Source organism: Protopterus annectens, chromosome 10.part0 (genome assembly GCF_019279795.1).
Source record: "Protopterus annectens isolate FY-2018-M chromosome 10.part0, PAN1.0, whole genome shotgun sequence".
NCBI lineage: Eukaryota > Metazoa > Chordata > Ceratodontiformes > Protopteridae > Protopterus > Protopterus annectens.
This window is the reverse complement of record NC_056744.1, coordinates 1,031,424,707-1,031,440,179: the sequence shown is the minus strand read 5'-3', so window position 1 is coordinate 1,031,440,179 and position 15,473 is coordinate 1,031,424,707.

The following is a 15,473-nucleotide window of genomic DNA, read 5'->3' as shown; positions in this document are numbered from 1 at the left end:
ATGTGAAGTAATTGTGTTTTTGCCATATAGTACATTTTGGAATCTTCTTGCCTATAGGCTGCTATAGCCCAAGATTATGTGGACCTGTTGGTGGTTATAACCTTTATATCGGTTGCACAGTTGCACACCTATTTCTTTGGTTAAAAAAAGATGTTGATTCAGCCAACTGTGTAACACAAAGGGATAAATCCCTGTCTGTGGTGTAGGTGACCCAGGCATGCTAACTGACATAGTCCCTGAGGAATCAGGTGGAGTATGGGAGTTACATACTCAGCTATCACCAAGGTAAGGGGCTAAGGGTTTTCCAGAGGGTCCAGGGGGTCTGTGATCCACAGTGGAAACTTCAGGCTTCAGCACCCCCTAGAGTGAAGAAGACAAGCGGGTTCTAACAGAAGGTCATCAGCATGCTTAGTCTATGCAATAACATCAATACACCCTGGGAGTCAGGAGGGACAAAAACGGATAGGACAAAAGATTCTTTTTTCTTTAAATTCAAACTGTCCACAGATAACAACTTGCTTCAGTTTGTTCACAGTTTAGTTAGTAATGTGACCTGGTGCAACCAGTGCGGGAGTGAATGAATCAAAAGTGTGAGGAGATTCCTGATACTCAAAAATGGGGAGGACCAAAATAAATTTATGGCTGCTCACCTGACTGCACTCACCTAGAAGGCATCCTGATCATTGTTTCAATGCTTTTCTTGCTCGTATCATTAATTGTGCATGCTTTCTGCATTACTGTCTTCAGGATACTTCATCTTTATGTTCCAACTATATATTCTACATTTTTTTTTTATCTCCAGCACTTTGTGTAAATATCCACTGTTTTCTGTTATTTATTCTACCCTTTTCTTTTTCACCATCCTTTGATCTTTATGTTATTATGCCATCAATATAGATTTTTTTTTCATAACATCAGTTATGGACAGTATATGTCTTCTCGATTGCTGTATACATTTTGTCTTTATGTTTAGTGCATTACAACCTCCATACTTTGATGTTAGCTCCCCTTCCTGATCCCATGGGTCTACCTGCTATGTATATACCCTGATGTTTCATATGTTTCATAGTACAATCAGCATTTTCTCATATATCTTAAGATAATTATAATAAGTATATATATATATATATATATATATATAATTATAATATATATATATATATATATATATATATATATATATATATATGTTGTTGTGTCTTTCGGCTTTTCCCGGTTAGGGGTCACCACAGCTGAACTCCGGTCCGCTAATGATTGGCACTAGATTTTTACGTGCTAAGTTGCCAGCTGTGACGCACAACCTTCAATGAAGATATGCCCATTCACGCATGTCTGTCCACACAGAAGACACTCTAGGTGAGAATCAAACAGGACAATGTCTTATTGTGAGGAAACAATGCTACTGCAGCACAAACAGCGCAGTAAGTATATATATATATATATATATATATATATATATATATATGTGTGTGTGTGTGTGTGTGTGTGTATATATGTATGTGTGTGTGTGTGTGTGTGTGTGTGTGTGTGTGTGTGTGTGTGTGTGTGTGTGTGTGTGTGTGTGTGTGTGTGTGTGTGTGTGTGTGTGTGTGTGTGTGTGTGTGTGTGTGTGTGTGTGTGTGTGTGTGTACCTATATATATATATATATATATATATATATATATATATTTTATTTTATTTTATTTTCAATTGGGTAACCCCACTTGACACAAGTGTCCCTTTTTGCTGGTAAAGTAACTCAACTCAGAGTCACACAATAGCCAAATGAAGGTGGAAGGAATCAAACCCCGTATCTTAGATAAAGAAAGAAGCCCATTTACATCTTAGAGACTTAAGCTGCTGTGTTAACTGCCAAATAATTTGCCTGAAAATTCTTTTTTCCCACTGTATTGTAATTAACTATTTTTTCACTTTGCATGCTATATGGTTTCAACAGTTCTCTTATGCACAATTAATTTAATTGCTAGTCATTTTATCATTGTACTGTCTTAATTACTAGATGATTCTGAGTTCACTGGTCTAGCCCACCACTGTAAAAACACTCTACCCTGCTGGAACTTTGCAGTCATCAGTAAGAAAGAAAGAAAGACATACATACATACATACATACATACATACATACATACATGCATACATACACACATACATAAATAAAAATAAGTTCCTTGATTATATTTGAAAATAAGCAGAAATTCTGCCATTATAATGAAGCTTCCATTGTAGTTCTGAGAGCTCATAACTGCGAGTCCTGGAATTATGAAAAAAGGTACCAAAATACAGGAAAACAGAGTCTATTGGTAATTGTCTCTCTGAAAGTTGTGTTTAGCAAGGCAGCAAGCCCTCCTGCATACCAACTGTGGAGACCTGCACTGCCCCCAAACTCCAACTACAACATTGCCATACCTTGCAATAAAGAGGAAGCTCCAAGACACAGCAATGTCAGACTTAATATATGTAAGTCCTCATTTTTGCATATTCTGTCTTGCAGGCCAAGAACTTGGACTAAATCTTTGAATACAAATGTTTATCTATTAAATTAACCATTTCTCCTTTCATCAGGTCATTCCAAATTTATTTGGAATGCAAATTTAAATGATTTCCCATGACTGTAAGTTGAGCTGCGTGACTACATTTAATTTTTATTTACCAGGAAAGTCTGACTTGGAACTGAGCCAATTTTCACCAGAGGCCCGGGAAGACACATCTTTGAAATGTGGTGGGAAACCCACATGAATGCAGGGAGGACATGCAGACTCCACACAGAAAATAAAACGAAACGACAAGACCAGTAAAATCCGTTTAATCAGTTCACTCTAGTGCCTTGGCCACGGTAAGCCTTGAAGGCTTACTGTGGCCGAGGCGCTAGAGTGAACTGATTAAACGGATTTTACTGGTCTTGTCGTTTCGTTTGGTTTCTGGAGCTGCTTTTTTTTACCTTGTTGTTTTTTCCACACAGAAAATACTCTACCTGAGAATCAAACCAGAGAACTTCTTGCTGTGAGGCAACAATGCTGCTGCCACACCACTGTGTCATTCAAATTACACACCTGCCAAGTATTGATCCCAGGCCCCTCTGAACTATAATTCAGTGCATTACACCACCAGGCCAACTCTGCTTTATACTGGTGATGTGACTATCCTTGATATAGTTTAACAGAATATAATCTTATTATAGGTGTATTTACTTCCCCAGTAAGGCCTGCCAAATACTTACAACATTTCCTCATGGTATAGTATCATCAAAAAACTCACAGAAGAAGAAATTTGTAAAATATTCAAATGAAAGGGGCTAAAACAAGCTGTTCATCACTTCCAGTCTTTGCGTTAGAGAGGTATCACTAGTCAGTCATACCTTCAGAGACAGCTTTGTGATGCAGTGCTAACAGACATGTAACTGAAAATGAGGACTATCTATTTGCCATCCATGCAGATGTATTCTGTATGCAACATCTGTTAGATACACCAGCTTGTTTTAATTTACTTCTTTATTTTCTTAGAAGGGAGGCAATGTAAGGCAAGGGAATCAGTTTCTTCTGTCTATAATATGTCCAGTGACTGATGATGGAATGTATGATATAAATGGCATACGTATGTATATTTTATACATTACAGTGGGGTACTATATCCACCTGACATAGATAATTTCTTATTTACATGGCATCTTGTTCAGAGCACAATACTAAACAGTTTGCTGCAATGGACATCTTTGTCATGTATTCCCAAATAGGAGGGAAGAAGGTATAATATAGTTAGTGTCTGCATATCAAAAAATTTAGTGCAACAATTATAAACCTGTTGAATAAGCATTGGTAAATATATTTGCTCTTTTAAAAAAAACTTAGACTTAAGACCATTAGATATTGTCAAAAAAAGTTCTACCTCAAAATATAGGAACTATGCTATATACAGAAGGAAATTTATAATTTTGAACATTTTTTTTTGTTTATGATACCTAGTTTGCCTTTTTCTTTTTTTCTGATAACTAAAAACTTATTTTGAATGTCTGGACTGACAGACTCTGGGATTCATGACAACCCCTCCCCCATGATATGTCAGAGGTATTTATACATGGGCCACATCTTCCAAGAAACAAACTACATAACGCAGTGTCAAATAATGATCATAGTAGCCTGGTAGCATTGTGGCAGCCTGTGCTATATGTTCTAGCTGGCACAGTTGGCCAGAATGACCAGCAGCCTGTCACTGCATGCTACAAAAACAGTACATAAACTCTTACATAGCCCTCCCACCTTATTTATCTATTTACACATTTGTTAACTGGGTAAATGCACTGGTTAGAAGACCCATTTCAGGCATGACACAGACTATCTTGTAAACGCGAAACAAAATAATACAATGAATGCAATAAGCATGTAGGAATATCTGCAATATTCTTCTGTACAACTGTAGTAGATAAAATGTGTTGAAAAAAGGCTTACACTGCTATTAGTTATGGCATACGAGTGAAACAACAAGAATATGGTGAATAGCATAAAGATCTCATGGGATGACTGAGTCTGTAAGGTAAAGTCTATTATGCACAGACTGAACAGTAGTAATACCATGCCTTCACTTACTATGAAATAAGCAATTCCCACCCTTAGCTTCCCATTCTCCTCCCCGTATTTAATTCCCTGCACTTCAGGGTGATGAGAGTTGTGCATAAGTTTAACATCGAGGACTAAGACTATGAGCTACTAAACAGCTTTGTCTTCAGCTTTGGGTTTTATTCCCTCAGTCTCTGTGTCAGCTTTAGCAAGTCACTTAAACCAGTCAATGTTCCAGGGCTTCCCTGAAAGGAGGCATTTATGTGAAGTGGGTTTACTTGGTTAATAAAGAAATAAAATAGAAAAAATATTGTAGGTCCTTTTCCCTATCTGTCTATTCTTCTGCTGTGGTAGTTCCATATAAATAAACCCTCATCAATAGTCATCTGGTCCCCCATCTTTTCTCTACATAATCATCTTATCAATTAGTAAACAATATTCTTGTGCAAACTATTCTTATTTTCATGCCCCCTGTAATGGTGTTACACGTGAGTAAATCCCGCTCACTTTACTGCCATCCTGTTGTCTCAAGCAGTTCATATTGCTAATAGGTCCATATCTTCCCCTGTAGTCATGGCCTTAGAAGCTGTGCAAATCAATGCACACCCTTCTCTCAGTTTTTCAGTAGTCACTAAGAACAGAGAATGCTTCACACCTAGTCCAGTAATGTGCCTGGCTGATTCATATATGATTTTCTGTACTGTACTCAATTGCTCATTAACAGTGAATATAACATGCTGTAAATGAGTGATTTCTGGGCAAAATGCATTTGTGTTGTATTTTACTCTTTTAGATCTTACAGATGTGGAGTTAGGTTTTGTTATATCAGAAGTAAATGATATGCTCAAAGGAAAAGATGGGCTAAATGGTACCATTTATGTCACGATTCATGCCATAATTTCTGGTATGTGACAGCATCTGCCATCTCTGCCCCTCTAACATAGCCAAAAAGCCTCAGTCTATGCCAGTGTATATGTTGCAGGGGTCAGACGTACAATGAGCAAGCAACTGTTTATTTTTTTATTTTTTTTGCATATACTCATCTTACACTTGCTGCACTCAAGCTATTCATTCCAAAACTGCATGCATCACTAACAGAAAACCACTTTGGTACTTCACTGCCAGCATAGGTTGTGATTATACAGTATAAGTGAGGACACAGTGTCTGGGGAACTCAATAAAGCCTACATGGAGCAATTCTCTATGCAGGCATAGTGACATGGCCCCAACATGGAACATGGCTGCTGACCAATCCAGTAAAGAGGTCGGAGGGGTGTGCATGAGTGTGCAGACATAGTAGTAACTGTGGAATGCATATCACCTCATAAGTTGGTGAAATCCATGCAAATGAGGTTGATTTGCAATACAGTAAGCAGAAAGGTACCCATGTAGGTGCCGTGGTAGTCTAACAAATGTATGCAGATAGAAACCATGTACCGGACTGTAAATTTTAAACATGGGCTGTAAAAGCCCAAATAAAAGGGTGGATATGGCACTGTAGGCATTCTAATGGCCAAAACTATTGCCAATGAGTCCAGAAACCAATGCAAATCATTAAAAATATTATATTTTTTAACACATATATTATATTTGCATGGCACGTAGCACCATGCAAACATACTGTTATGGCAAAAAAATAAAAAAATTAAAATAAATGTAAAAAAATGAAAATTAGATATTTTCAAAAATATCGCATTTTAGTGCCCAACATGTAGAGTCATACAATGACAGGGGCCAGTGGTTGCTAAGGAGGCAGACCCTGGTGTAGTGAAGTATCCAGTGTATACTCAATTAGGTTTACGTAAATGAGCTAGGGTTATTGAATAGCAAAAAGGGCCACTGTGTCCGCAGGAACAACCCATAGTAAGGCTAGAACCATGTAGATAGAAGCAAATAAGGTAGCAGACATCAAAAGGGGGTGTGTCGTTCTATGATTAAGGAGATTGGAGCTTAGTAGTGCCTGTTTGTGCTCAGCTAAGCACAACTAAGCAGGGGTGTGTGTCTGATTCTGCTAGCTCTGCTTAGCCCACGGCGCATGTTTTAGCTGGTTAAAGAAAAGCTAAGGGTGCCCATGCACAGGGGTGGGTCCAAACTGCTGAAAATTGTTTACACTAGCGCAGTGGGTTTATACAGCGTGCCACACTGCTTAGCAGTGAAAGAAACAGAAAAAAAAAAGAAAATAGGCTGGGAAAGCCAATCAGGTAGAAATGACTGGTAACTCCTGTTGGACAGACACTGGCCCATTCAAATCCCCAGTGCTATACCTATGAGGTGGAATGTAGCATGGTGAGCCAATCACGCAAGCTACATCTGCAGCACACCACTATAATGTATGCATACACCCCACAATCTTATATTCCCACATCTGCAGCATACCACTATAAAGTATGCATACACCCTACAATCTGATTTTCCCACATATTTTGCACCATTGGTAAATATTTGGGAATTTTAACTGACAAAATGCTAGGGGCTGCTGCTACTCTGCTGCATCTGTATGTGCCTGAGGCTGAGGACAATGCTGATGCTGATGCTGACAACAGGCCCAGACTGAGAAGGAGAAGAGTGTTCAGGCCCAGGGTAACCTTCCAGGGGCTACATGAGCTGGAGATTGTAGAGCACTACAGGGTGGACAGGGACATACTACAGGAACTCACCAAGCTCTGCTGCCCTCAACTCAGACCTAGAGCCAACAGAGGAGAACCTATCCCAATGGAAACAAACATATATGTAGCCTTAGAATATTAGCTACAGGTACTTTTCAAAGACCAACTGGGGACATAATGGTGATCTCATAGGCATCTGTATCCAGAGTACTCCAGCACTTCCTGGATGCCATGCAAGAGCATGCCAATGAGTACATTTATTTAGCCTGCACCCCTGATGAGAGGGTCAGCAATATGCATCTCTTCCACCATGTAGCACACTACCCTGAGGTACTGGGTGCCATAGACTGCACTCATGCGCACATCAAAGTACCACTTAGTGAAGACAGTAGGGTCTACATCAACCACAAGGAGTATCACTCCATCAACTGCCAGGTCGTGTGCAATGCCCAGGGCATTATCATGAATATGTGATGTGTGCTGGCAGCCCTGGCAGCTATCACGACTCCCACATCTGGCACCCCTCACAGCTATACTAGACGTTTGCCAGGGAGGACATCCTGTATGGCCATTTACTGGGGGATTCTTGCTATGCATTGGAACCGTGGATGATGACGTCCATCAGAAATGCACACACATGTACTGAAGAATGCTATAATGCGGCACATGCATAAACTAGGAACATCACAGAACGTGTGTTTTGGCTGCTCAAGTCATGGTTCCACTGCCTCGATATATCTGGTGGAGCCCTGCAGTACCCACCAGCCACATGTGCACAAATATTCACAGTATGTGCCATGCTACACAATATGATCCTGCAGAAACAGCTGCGGCAGGAACATCACAGGGAGGGGACACAGCCCCCCCCCCACCAGTGCCAACATCTCCACAGGCACAGGGTGACTCGGAGGAGGAACCCCCTGAGCATGTCCCTGTAGGCAGATGTAGGCATGCCCAGTATGCCTTGGCCTTGGCAAAGAGGCAACGCATAGCACATGCACTGACAACCTAGGGTACTAGGGACTGACACCTCCCTCCGACTCACATACATAGTAAAGACGATGCCAGCAACATCACACAAACTGTACCTTACCATGTATTGGCTGTGTACTGCATGCATCAGACAGAGGCAGCCCTAAAGCACTATCTCAACAGCTGCAGGCACAAGGTAAGTCACTCTTCTGTACAACCAATGAATGTGGTAGTAGACTGTGGTAGCATATGTATAGACCTGCTGCATGTATGCAAGGGAATAGAGTGTGTTACCAGGATAGCAGCAGACAACTGACAGCTGTGTGGGACAAGAGGAACTCTCTATCCAATACTGGCCAACCCATAATATGCAGTAGGCCCCAAGCCAGCAAAACCCACTGCACTATGCCAGGGAATTACAAACAGTGAGGTCACAGGACACATGCTTGACTGTCAATGCTAGAGTGCCCTACCCCAAACACACCCATGTTTCCATACAGCTGCAGTAACAGTATGTTTGCAACGTAATAGCAGCAGACCACACAATCCCTGGGCTGATGCAATAAACCTGGTGACATGTACCATTTCCCCAATATGCAGGGGGTCAATGTGCTATGTATGTCTGTGCTTGATAGTGTCAGGACATAAACTGCACTGTCTGGTGGCTGATGTGGCTAAGTGGCCTAGGTACATTACCATGGTTGATGGGTACATGGTTTGAGACTGGCTGCACCTACTGTTTTGCATGTGAGCTACACCTATGGTAGAAGTTCCACAGACTATCTATATGTCAATATTTCTTACTGCAATAAAGCTAGACAAACATAGAGACAATGGAGGGACAGGGGGCCACAGATATGGACAGTACACAGCTCTGAGTAACTTAGATGGTGGCTAGTACAACAGCATGTTGTAAAAAGTCAGTGTAGCACCAGGATATAAAGGCTATCACATAACTGTGTCAGTACTTACAATAAGTAAGTGGACACCTTTCATACCTCACAAATGTCCAGAGTTTTCCAGAATGTCTACATTTATGCCTCATATATCTGTTCTGTTTGTCATAATGTTGCAATTTTCTGGCAAGCTGTTGGCAGATCAATAAAGGATGCTGTGAGAAAATAATGACAGACAGTTGAGATGCAGACTTCATGCCCATCAGAAAATACATGCGAATACAAAACCATTCTACCAACTGTCTATGTCTGTAAGAACAATATTAAAATCTTGTCCCCATGTTTGGGCCTGTGTCCTACTGTTATATATGGCCCTGTCTAGATTTTTGGCTGTAAGAATTTGAGAAATATGGGCAACATGTAGCCTTATAATAACAGTACAACACAAACCGTCTGAGGACCAGAGCAGATGTAAATGCACAATGCTGGATAACCTGCAAAACAGGGGCAGTCAGAGGTGTGAAGACCATAACCCTGTGTGTGGTGGTACATCTCTTACCCTGGTCACAGCATACCTACAACTACATAGAGCAGCAACTGTGGACAAAGCCAGGAACTGGAGCAGGGCAGGACAAAGGCCCACATATAAGGAGAAGGATAAAGTAATGGCCAGACAAATGTAGAAAGTGCAGAATAGAACAGTTTGTGCAGCAGCATGGGTTCCCTGCTGTGTATGGAGTTGGTAACCCAAATGTCTTTCAGCAGTTACTCACATCAATCTATAATGATCTGCCACTGACATACCAAGAAATCACAGTGCTTATGTAAAATGTAATGGAAATATTATGCAACGCTGTTCGGTCCAATACACTCTGTACACAACCTAGATATGGGTCAGCTATTATGGACAGCACACAGCCAGGAAATCCCACATGCATTATATCAGGGAGGTGCTGGCCTTTTTAATCAGATTCAGCAGACAGTTGGCTATACCACACAAAATCCTGGACTGGAGTGCAGGTAGGTCTTGCCTGGAGTCCCATTGTCAGTATAGGTTAGGTTCATAGGTTCATACTAGGCTATCTGCTCTGGGGCATTTACAAGCCTAGCCCGAGTGTGTTTGGCTTTCGCCTCCCATTGATTTGATTTTACTGTGCCCTTTTTAGGGTTAGTTTACTGTGCCTCTGTCTAGTAGTGACACAGAAGTAATCCCTGGGGTAAACCTACGATCCCCCATCCACTCATCAAGATTCCTCTTGAAGAGAGTCAGTGAGGGGCTCTGCCTAACATGGACTGGGATTCTATTCCAGAGCAAATGGAGCCTCTGGGTTATGAATCTGTCCCTCCAGCATGTTCTATTTATTTCTCTGCTGTGGTTCAAGTCCCTCGAGTGCATGGCTCTAAGGGATTTGGATTTTCTGAGGTGGAGCATGTCCATTAATTCTGGGTTGGACATAGCTTTATATGTCAGGCATAGATCGCCTCGAAGTAGGCGGTATGCAACTGAGTAGAGCTGGAGCTTTTTTAACCGAGCAGCATATGGCATCTGTTTGAGTCCCTTGATCTTCTTTGTGAGGTATTTTTGGGGTCTTTCTAGTTGCTGCAGGTGTCGGGTAAGGCACATCCCAAAAGGGGCATTGTATTCTATTATGGGCCAGATGAGGGATGAATAAAAAGGCACGATGACCTCCCTTGATCTAGATGTGAATCCTTTCATGATAAGGTGGGCTATGTAGAAGGTCCTTCTAACCACTTTGGCAATGTGGTTGTCAAAGGAGAGATTACTATCAACTTGGGTCCCCAGGTCCCTAATTACTTCCTCTGTACTTAATGGGTTACCACCTATGTGGTAATTTGTGAGCACTTTGTTTTTGCCAAAGGGTATGACAATACACTTTTTGGCATTTAGCTTTAGGCCATGGCTCTGGCACCAGTTATCTGTCTCTGTGAGACCTTTTTGAAGAATGCTCATGTCAGCTGGAAAGTCAATTATGGCGCCCAGTTTGCAGTCATCTGCGAACTTGGTCAGCCACAGTCCTCCCGTGTTAGCCTGTACCTCAGAAAAATATATACCGAACAAGAGAGGTCCCAGAACTGAGCCTTGTGGGACACCACTTGTAACTGGTTTTGAGTCTGACATGGCTCCAGCAACTCTGACTCTGTGGGTCCGTCTTTGAGCCAGTTTGCAATCCATCTTGTGACATAGGGGTTTATATTTAAGCTGGATAGCTTATCTATGATGCTCGAGTGGGGTATTGTGTCTAAAGCCTTCGCGAGGTCGAGATAGGATGTGTGGACTACCTTCCCTTCATCTATGGCCTTGGTGACTGTTTCAAAGAAGTCAACCAGGTTCAACAGGCAGGATTTGCCCTTGACAAAGCTGAATTGGGTAGGATCTAGTGTCTGTAGGTCCTCAATGTCTTTGTTTATGAGTTCCATGATGATCCTCTCCATAGTCTTGCAGACTAGGCTAGTCAGGCTTATGAGGCGATAGTTTCCAGGGTCTGTCGAGGCACTACCTTTGTGGAGAGGGACCACTGTTGCTGTACGCCATTCTTTGGGTACATATCCTGTAGTAAGGCTGAGATTGTACAGCAGTTTTACGTGAGGTTTTAGTTCCTCTTGGAGTTCATGTAGGACGCAACCTGGGACACCGTCTGGTCCCATTGAAGCAGTGTTTTTTGCTTTGGAGAGGGCGGCTTCCACCTGAGCATCTGAGATGTTAGGGAGGCTGCACTCTGCTGGGATAGATATTTGCTCTTTTGGGGGGGGGGGAGAAGTTTGCACTAAACCTGTCTGCCAGGATGTCAGCAATGTATGTGGGTTCAGTGTATGTTCTGTCATTTAAAATCAACTCTGAACATATCTGGGAGTTGCATCCCAGGTTCCTAACATAGCTAAAAAAAAGCCTTGTGATTGTCTTTAGTATCCTGTGCAATTTTTTTCTCGAAGCTGGCCTTGGAAGATTTTATGAGGGATCATAATTTTTTGCTAGTACTGATCAGAGATGCCTTCCCTTTTAGGGATTTTGCTCTATCATGTAGTAGCTTCCTCCTTCTGTTGTACAGCTTATTTATGGCTGGGGTCCACCAGACTGGACGCCTGCCTTTGGACAATTTGGTCTTCGTTTTGTTTGGGATAGCATGATCCATGCATTCCTTGAGGTGTCCATAGAATGCATTTATATGGGATTCTGCAGTTTGGGCCGTAGTTTACACTGGCCCGGGGGCCTTGAAGGATTCCACCTCAGTTTTGAGAAGTGTGAAGTTCGCTTTTGAGAAGTTTTTCACTGTGGCTTTTTGGGCTGGGGGTGGGGTTGGGTTGTGGATATCCAGTGAGATTAATTTATGGTCTGATCTTACCAATGAGAAGTTTACTTCTGGTATGGAGCATAGAGTCCCCAGGTTGGTAATGATCAGGTTGAGTATGTTTTCCCCTCGTGTGGGAATGGTGACTAGTTGTTCCATAGCATTTGAGTTTATAAATTCCAGGAACCTTTGGGCTAGGGTGTTGGGGCTTGAGTAATGCTCCCAGTCTATGTTTGGGTAGTTGAAGTCACCTAATATAATGGTGTTTGGAGAGATCTTCATGTTCTCCAATGTTTTCAGGAAAGCCGAGTGGGATTCCTGATTTTGAGAGGGTGGTCTGTAGCATTCTATAAACTGAAGAGTAGTTTTTCCCACTGTTAGTTGCACATGGATGGTCTCCAATGCTTTGTGCAGCACCACTAACCTGGAGGTGGGGGTATCCTTGATAAATATGGATACTCCCCCTCCTTTTGTGGTTCAGTCCGAGATTTGGGGCCAAAAAGCATGATATGAGGTATAACCTGGGCTGGGGTGCTTTCTGGAGCCTTGAACCAGGTTTCTGTCACTGCACAGATATCAAAGTTTTCCATACTGAGGAGAGCTTCGAGTGCATGCATCTTGAGGTTTAGACTTCTGGCATTTAGCAGCATTACCCTTAGTTTTTTGTTCATTGTGTTGCCTATGGATGTGGGGTTGTCTTTTAAGCTTTGCCTAAAAAAGGCACTATGGGGGTGCAAGAGCCTTTGCCAATATCCAAAAGCCCAGGGGTGACAGGTGCAAGCCGTCCTTAGTGAAGCAACGTGGCTTGTCAAGCATGTCATCCCAGGCTGACAGACACTGGATCCCCTTTGAATGACACCACAATTTTAGCCAATTGTTAAAATCGATCATTTTGTCTTTATATTGCGGCATCATTCTAGGTGAGGGTAAGATGCTGCTCAAGGTCAGGGTCATACTGGCTTGGGCTACATGATCAGAGAGCTCCTCTATGTCTCTTTTCATGTAGTCGAGGGAGGTACGTCTCAGGTCATTCACACCAGCATGTACTATGACTGAGTCATATGTGTACTTGCTTTGGAGTGACCTGAGTGCTTGCGTTATGTGACGGATCCTAGCATCTGACAGGCAGCTCACTGTGACCTTCTCTTTGTTCAGCCTGGTGAGCGGAACGTCAGTGTGTCTGACTATAGAATCACCTATTACGAGTATATCAGGTGTGTTATTCAGCCTTAAGGGTTGTGACTGTTTGGCACACTGACTTTGTGAGCTATGTGTTGCACGTGTTTTGTTTTGGGGTAGCATTTTCTTGGATGTCTGCTTTGGAGGTCTCTGCTGCTTAGGCAGATTTTTATTTAGAGCCTCCAAGTATGTTTTTGTGTGTTTATGTGTTTGGTTTGCTGTTGTGGTAGGAGTATGTGAGACTGGATTTGTGTTGTGTGAGGTTACCTTCTCCTCCTGACTGGTTACACCAGTTCTGAGTTGAGAGAGCTCGGCCTCCAGTTTGGCTATATGGTTGCATCTCTCAAATATATTTGAACCTGTTTGGAGGAGGAGAGGGTTGTCTTTGTACATGAGACAGTTGTAACATTGCCTCAAGATTCCCAGATTCACCAGCTGGACTGGAGAGGAAACAATTAACTGACCTTTGGACATGCTAGAGTAGTATAGGGAACTCCTTTATCACTGAATTAAAAGGACCAATAGGGGACAAGGTAATCGTAGAGAGTATATGAGGATGTAGTGCTTTTAGTTTATTAGTGCTAAATTGTAATATTGTGGTCATACTGGGCATGCTCCTACCCTTAGCTAATTTCAGCTCATGTCTGAACCCACATCTGATGACAGAAATGTGATGCCCCTATATCTCTGTGCATACACACAGCTATGTATACCTTAACTGTCTCTCCCTGTCACCATCAGACATGACTACCCTTATCTATCCGTATGTGGCACATATAAGATATATCTGGATCTGTTGAATTTAATATATATATATATATATATATATATATATATATATATATATATATATATATATATATATATACATAAACACACACCATATATAGAGAGGCAAACAGAGGGGGAGAGAGACAGAGAGAGACAGACAGACAGAAAGGCATAGAGTGTTCTAGTGCTGCAACCACTTGTGCACCAACTGTGACCAGTGGCACATGGAAATAGTATGGTGAGCTCTAGTGTGCAATAGTAGTTAGGTAGGGGTTCTCATCTCACATCAGCCACCTTGTGTGTGTGTGTGTGTGTGTGTGTGTGTGTGTGTGTGTGTGTGTGTTTGCTTATATATTCCACATACAAAAGAATACACAGACCCAAAGGGCCTATGTCTGTGCAATGGCCACTCATTTTATGGCCCTGTGACTAGTGTCCTCCACAACAGTGGCCTCCCTGTCAGCAGCTATTGGTGTCATCCACCCCAACACCAGTGACAGACACTATCCAAAAGCATAAGCTCCATGGTGCATGCAATAACTAAGTAGCATTATAGTGTATAGAACTAAATAGGTAGTGGTTCTAATCCCAGAATGGCATCTTAGTGAGTATATGTGCATAAGTATACCCCTTTGCTGCTGTGTGTATTGCTTGCCTATATGTGTGCAATGCCAATACATTTTAAAGTATATGCTTACCTGTAAACCCCTCATTGGCCTACTTTACAGGGCCTGCTGATGTCACCCACTTTAGATGCACAGTTATGCACTCTACAGATGCATAAGCTCTGTGGCACATGTGACAAGTATGTAGTACTGTAGTGTATACAGCTAGATAGGTAGTGGTTCTAATTGCAACATCATCAACTCAGTGCTTATGTGTAAGTATATCCCCCTGAAGCTGTGTGAATGTCTTGCCTATGTGTGTACAATGTGAATACATTTTCAGGCATGTTCCACCCTGTTAATCCCCCATTGGATTACTTAACAGGGCCTCCTGGTGTCATCCACCTTATATGCACAGTTAGACACTCTCCAGGTACATAAGCTCCATGGCACATGCAATAAGTACGTAGCACTGTAGTGCATACAACTAGATAGGTAGGGATTCTAATCTCAGAACTAACAACTGTGTGAGTGTATATGTGCATGTGCATGAAGCATATCCCCTGTAGCAGTGTAGCTGCCATGTGT